The sequence below is a fragment of the Amphimedon queenslandica genome, unplaced genomic scaffold (genome assembly GCF_000090795.2).
Source record: "Amphimedon queenslandica unplaced genomic scaffold, v1.1 AMPQUscaffold_12687, whole genome shotgun sequence".
Taxonomy (NCBI): Eukaryota; Metazoa; Porifera; class Demospongiae; order Haplosclerida; family Niphatidae; genus Amphimedon; species Amphimedon queenslandica.
This window is the reverse complement of record NW_003547077.1, coordinates 21,137-28,697: the sequence shown is the minus strand read 5'-3', so window position 1 is coordinate 28,697 and position 7,561 is coordinate 21,137.

The following is a 7,561-nucleotide window of genomic DNA, read 5'->3' as shown; positions in this document are numbered from 1 at the left end:
CTGACTATCAACAACAATAACAACAACAATAGTAGAAGTAGATCTAGTGAACAGTAACAATAATTGGGATAAGAATTATATATATAGGGAAGAGAGGAGAAAAAACACGTATCATGGAATATAGTTAATACATTACAATACAATAACAAACACACTGACTCAAAGAGAAAGACATACTGTACCATCATGTTCTAAGGCCTTTTCACACTGGTCCACTTTTGATCCAGAATTGAGATGAAATCCAGGATTAAAACAGGATTAGCTTGTTCACACTTGTCTTGAATCAGGATTGAAGCTAGATCCAGTCAATCCACATCCAGAGGTGGATTGAGGTGGATCAATCTTAATAATAATAATAATAAATGATTTTTTAACTGTAAAAACATAATATAGAACATGAACTAATGAGCAATGTCAAAAAACAGTTAAAGGCTGGCTGCAACTTGTACAGCAACGATTAAAATTAGAGTTAATAGTTATGAGCTAAATGACAATTTCCACAAGGACATACATAGTGATAAGAACATAAATTAGTACTTGTTCCACAGATGACTATAAATAAAATTTTTAAGAGAATTTAAAGGAGTTGTTAGACTTTAGTTACTAACTATTTATTTATCATATAATATCAACTCAGAGTTAACAACAAAACACGATTAGTGGTGATAAAGGAAAGGAGACAGAAGAAAGTAGTAATGGACACAAGAGAGAGAATGAATTCTAATGTGCGCATGCGTGAAAAATAATTACAAAAATAATAATAATGAATAATTATCAGTCTACTGTAAAACATTAAGATAATAATACTAATGATCAATTTTACCCTTCACTATAGAGTCTTAAGGAGAGAGAGAGATCATGCAAGAAAAGGAAGGCTGGAAGACTGTTCCACAAACGAACCACTCTGTTGAAGTAAAAATGTCAAGTGCTAGACAGACACCTGTAGATGTAATTTAGTTTACCCTGACCAGGAGTTCTAGTGGCAGTGTCACTGAAGTTGATGTAATTAAAGATATTACAATTAGGTGTAATATACATTTTAACAAAAAGAGAATGACTTGAAAATCATATCAATCTTAATTAGATATTCATGATATAAACCTGTAGAAGCCAATGCAGTTTATTTCACTTTTATTTCTTTCAATTTCAGAGTAGCTTAGTGTGAACACAACCAAAGAGGATTTTAGTAGGTTGTAATTCTAGCTATTATTTATGTATCAACCAGTTAGTACAATTATGCAGGCAGTAATGGACAAAATGCATATAAAATATGTACATTTGATATTTCATCAAGTTGTAATCATCCTTTTCATCTTCATTGTACTTTTCATGAATATAAAATCAATGTTTACCAGGTCTAGATCTATGTAGTGTGGGTGTGGCAATGAGTGGCAAGAGTATTGTCATAATAGAGTTATCTATGGTATTGTGTTTATCTAAAACTGTTCAGTTCTCATTCCTCTTACTAATGGCTACAGCTGCTGGTATCTACTGGTGTCTTGTACTGACTGGATGCATGAATATTGCATCTGGTAAGTGAAAAGTGATCTTAATCAAATCAATAAATAAATACTCTTTCAATTTACTATTCTATTAGCTCCGGCTATGACCGGAAAAAACTATACCATTTTATCTTTATAGTAACAGGACAAGTTTCATTCAGTTACACTCCTTATCCTATTGTGTGTCCTGGAGATACACTAGTGATCACTTGTGTAGTGGAAGGTGGAGGAGCAGTATGGAAAAGAAATAATAAACAAGTACCTTTAAGCACTGGTCAACCAATTCCTACAATTGATGATTTCACATTAAGTATTACCAGTTTTGATAATGGTGTACTAACTAGTACTGCTACTAATCTCTCAGCTCCAGTACAATTGAATGAAAGTACTGTTAGCTGTTCAGCTGATGGAGTAAACTTTGAAACATTAACAATTACTTTAGCAGGTATGTATATAATAATAACTGAGTAATGATACAATCTATAAATTTATTATCAGGTTCACCAACAATACCAGTTAATAATATAAATATCATTCCTATCACTGATGATACATTAACCATTAACTGGAATACATCAGATCCATGTATAGACCACTATACTGTTACTATTAATAGTAACAATACACATAATGGATCAAATTTAACTGACACCACTAATATAACAATTAATGATCTTATTATTGATACTAATTATTCATTTATTATTATTCCTATTGATACTATTGGAAGAGAAGGACCTCCTTCATCATTAATACAGTATATATGGAATGGTAAGTACTATACACACACACACTCATTGTATTTCTTATAGTACCAGCTCAAGTTGTTAATATTAGTTGGGATCAGATATCAACTGATAGTATTACAATATGGTGGAATAACAATAAACTGACTCAAGTATGTTAATGTATAACATGATCATAATTTATATACAATAGGGTATACCAGTTCCTCCTACTCAGTATTACATTATTACTGTATACAATACATCAAACAGTATTATATACACTAATAATACTAATGATACTAATATTACTATCACTGGACTACCTATTACTGATACAAACTACACTGTTAGTATCATTCCTGTTAATGTTATTGGATATGGACCATCAGCTACTGTTAATAGTATGACAGTTTAATTGTACATGCAAATTCATTGATTTTAATATGTATCAAAAAATAATTATGTAGTCAATATATCTGCTACAATTAGTGCATCATCATCAGGTCTGTACAGCTAATACATTATTCATTATAATTATTATTAGTTATAGTAACTACTAATACAAGTACCAGCACACCATTAATAGTTATATCATCTATTTTAAGTAAGTGTCACTAAAGGTTTAATTAATATTAATTATGATAAATAGTTACAGTATCAGCTTCCAGCACTGACTCATTATCATCATATACTAATACAGTAACAAGCTCATCATCTACCACCGGATTCACTACTGCTCCTACAACTGTTACATCAACAGTAAAATCATCCAATATGATACCACCTACTACCAGTACTGCCAGTTCTAATGCTGTTCCTATTATATCAGGAGCTATTGGAACAGTATTTGTTATAATAATAATAATTATTATTATAGCATTAATGATATCAATGGTGATCAAGAAACAAAGAAGTAAGTATATTTTTACTGGTTTGAATTTTATCATATTTTGTGCTTACAGATACTAACAAAGCATTTAAAAAGTAAGTTATTAAATATCATAATCATTATTTTCAAACCAACAGTAGGTACAGTCCTGATGCAGCAGTTACTCCTACATATGATGAGATCATTGTTAAACCAACTACTACTACTGGAGTACCAATATATGATACACCAATGGAACTACAGGCTAATACTGCTTATGATGTTATTAATAAAGATATAATTAATGTACATAATAATGATGCATATGGACAAATAATGATGTAACATAGTCTATTTTGATATGAACTATTTAAAGCTGTGTACTTACATTTGTGTTACACACACATTGCATTTAATGTTTATATGTGTAGCTAATAGCAAAAAAGAACAACAGCGAACAATTATTGGAAGTCTGCATATATATGTGCTTCAGTGTCACCATATCATATTAATATCATGCAATATCACATTAATATCAGTTTATGCATAGATATGGCAAGTCCATATCTATGGTTTATATAAATCCATCTGTATCAATCAGTGATAAAATACTATTACATGTAATACCATAATGGTTTATACAGGCTATAAAATATAGATCTAATGTCTGCAATTACATTCGATAAGTATAATATTATAATTTTATGTTTTTTTTTCAATTTTGTATTACAGCTTCAGTTATTGCAGGTGTGGCAATGAATGTAGATTATAGCATTAGCATCATAAACAGTTTACATTCCATAGTATAAACTGTTCAGTTCTCATTCCTCTTACTGATGGCTACTACTGCTGGTATCTACTGGTGTCTTGTATTGACTGGAAGTACTTTGAGTCTTGCTGTATCTGGTAATTAAATTTGTGCTTTAACTTAATTGATATTGTACATTGTAGCTGTATTACAATTTGGTCAAACAGTTCCTATTCCTGGTACAGTATCATGTTCTGGTGATAGACTAGTGCTTACTTGTACAACTAATACTGATACTCCTGGTGGTCTACTAGTATGGAAAACTGATGATGGTGCAACACCTCAACTAGTTAATATTAGTCAACCTACTAAACAAGGGAATTTCTCAATTGAGGTTACTGCTGTTAATGGTACTATGATAACCAGTACTGCTACTATTGAATCAGTGACTGTATCACATAATGGAATTATGATTGGTTGTGCAGATGGAGCTAGTGCTGTTACTGGTACCTTTACTTATGTAACTATCAATGTAACAGGTTAAACTGAGATTATATATTATAAATTTATTATCATTTTATTAACAGGTCCACCAGTAGTACCAGTATTACATACTACAATTGCACCAATTAATAATAGTTCATTATTAATTAACTGGACAGAACAGCAACAATGTATAAGTTATTATAATATTACAATAACCAGTAATGAAACATACACTGAGAATCATACTGTCAATACATCACCAGCAACTATTCCTTCTCTTATTATTGGTACTAATTATTCATTTATTATTATTCCTATTGATACTATTGGAAGAGAAGGACCCCCTTCATCATTAATACAGTATATATGGAATGGTAAGTACTATACACACACACACACTCATTGTATTTCTTATAGTACCAGCTCAAGTTGTTAATATTAGTTGGGATCAGATATCAACTGATACTATTACAATATGGTGGAATAACACTCCAGTATGCTAAGATCACAAATCATTAATATTACTATTGCAATAGGAAATACATCCTCCTATTAATTATTACATTGTCAATATAGCCAAAACAACATTTACATCAAATGATACTAATATTACTATCACTGGACTACCTCTTACTGATACAAACTACACTGTTACTATCATTCCTGTTAATGTTATTGGATATGGAACATCAGCTACTGTTAATGGTATGTATATTGTGTAGTTAATTTACAGTGTTTTTTATTGATGTAGTTATTATTAATAGTTATTGTAACTGTTATTTCTACAGTGACCAGTACTACTAGTTCAGTTACTAATGCTCCATCATCAGGTCTGTACAGTTAATACATTATTTATTAATACATACATTATTTTGTATATTATTAGTTACATTAACTGCTGATATAAATACCAGTAATTCATTAACATATACATCATCTACTTCAAGTAAGTGATAATTATGGTTTTACCATTAATTAATATAATAGCAGTTACAGTGTCTTCAACAATTCATGAACAATTATCATCTTTTATTTCAGCTACTGGTACATCAACTGGTACTACTAGTATGAGTACACCAGTTTCATCAACAACTGTATCAACTACTGCTGCTGGTTCTAATACTGTTCCTATTATATCAGGAGCTATTGGAACAGTATTTGTAATAATAATAATAATTATTATTATTATATTGGTAATAGTGATACTGGCAATCGAGAAACAAAGAAGTAAGTTTGATTACTATAATCACTTTTAATTATTGCTATTTTGCTATGCATACAGGAAAAAGATATAAAATATCTAAAAAGCAAGTTTACATCTATATTAATGTATTCATGTATCATCAAATCCACAGTAGTACTGATGGAGCAGTTACTCCTACATATGATGAGATCATTGTTAAACCAACTACTACTACTGGAGTACCAATATATGATACACCAATGGAACTACAGGCTAATACTGCTTATGATGTTATTAATAAAGATATAATTAATGTACATAATAATGATGCATATGGACAAATTATGATGTAATTTTTATAATGAACCACTTGTTGTTTTAATAAGTATGTTTACAGGATGAGCAGCCTATAGCACAAAACTGGCACGATCACTAACATTAACTCAAACTTTCTACATAGTTAAGGACATCATTTGTATCATAAGTATATCTATTTCCTCCTACTTTTGATAACATAAAGGGCCAAATTTTGAGCAAATTAAAAAATTCATTAAAGTTCAAAATGGGATCAAATCAGCTCAAACGTGACACACATCATAAGAACATGTATATTTTACATCAACAATAAAGAATATGAACTGTTATGAAGTATATAAAAAGGTGAACTCATTTTGGTTACATATAACCAGATAATTGGTTAATTGATCATCATAATGCATCAATAAATAATGATCTAATTTGCTCCTTGTCCTGTTCTTAGTTTTAGCCATGCATGCAGTGTGTAGATTAAAGCTTTAGCTGTTTAAAATCACTGCTCATAACATGTTAAGTAAATCATTTCATTATGAACTTAGTATTATACTCCACTAATTAATTCTTGTATGCATGTTGTTGTGAATAACTCTTATTTCTAGTTTCATTGTTATTGTCAATTACTTACAATAAACAATACATTGTTTATTGTAAGTAATATGAACTTAATCACAATAACAATAGCTAATGGTATACTATACTGCCATTATAAGAGGAGGTGGAGGAGAAGCATGAGCTGGAAAAGAATTACTCTTACCGGTATTGCATGTACTTTACAAAAACACTCAAGCTGCATTATTGCCTGGCTTGTATCATTATCAGCAAAAATAGTAATAATAATTGCTATTATACTATCATGGGTATCTACTATGTAATATTCTCTCATATTCTCATTTGCTATGTCAGTACAGTCTTGTTTGTGATTTGTCAATGAATGTGCTACCACAGGTATGTATAGATCTAATATGCACCTGACCATGCAGTTATTCAAGGTGTGGTTGTATAAAACATCATCATAAACGGTTTATTGTTTATTCTATAAACTGTTCAGCTCTTATTCCTCTTATACTAATGGCTGCTACTGCTGGTATCTACTGGTGTCTTGTATTGGTTGATTTTATTCTATTATCTTCTGCAGCAGTATTGACTCAAATCACTCCATCTTATACTCCAGTGTGTCCTGGTGATAGACTAGTAGTTACTTGCACAACTACTGGAAATACATACTGGAAGTATAGTGCTGTGCCAACTGCTCTGACAAGACTACAAACTAATGTATCTGCCGCTGCAACTAATATTGGTGTCCTTATACTCAATGTTATTGATATTATGGGTAGTACAGTGACAAGCACTGGTACTATACCATCACTAAATGTATCAATGAATGGAACTATGATTAGTTGTTCAAATCATGTTTCAAATGGTTTTGTTATATTTACTATCAAAATGACAGGTTAGTAATTATCTTTATTTTACTATAGCTAATATACTCTACATGAATAGGTCCACCAGTATCAGTGTCAGTTGTTAATGTAACTATTACTCCTATTAACAATACTGCACTGACAATCAGTTGGTCATTGAACACACAGGATTACAACTGCAGCATAAACCAGTACAATATCACAGTATACAGTAATGGGACAGACTTTAAACAGGAGTCTGTCAATGATATTACATCATATACTGCTGGTTTTCTCATTATTGGTACTAATTATTCATTTATTATTATTC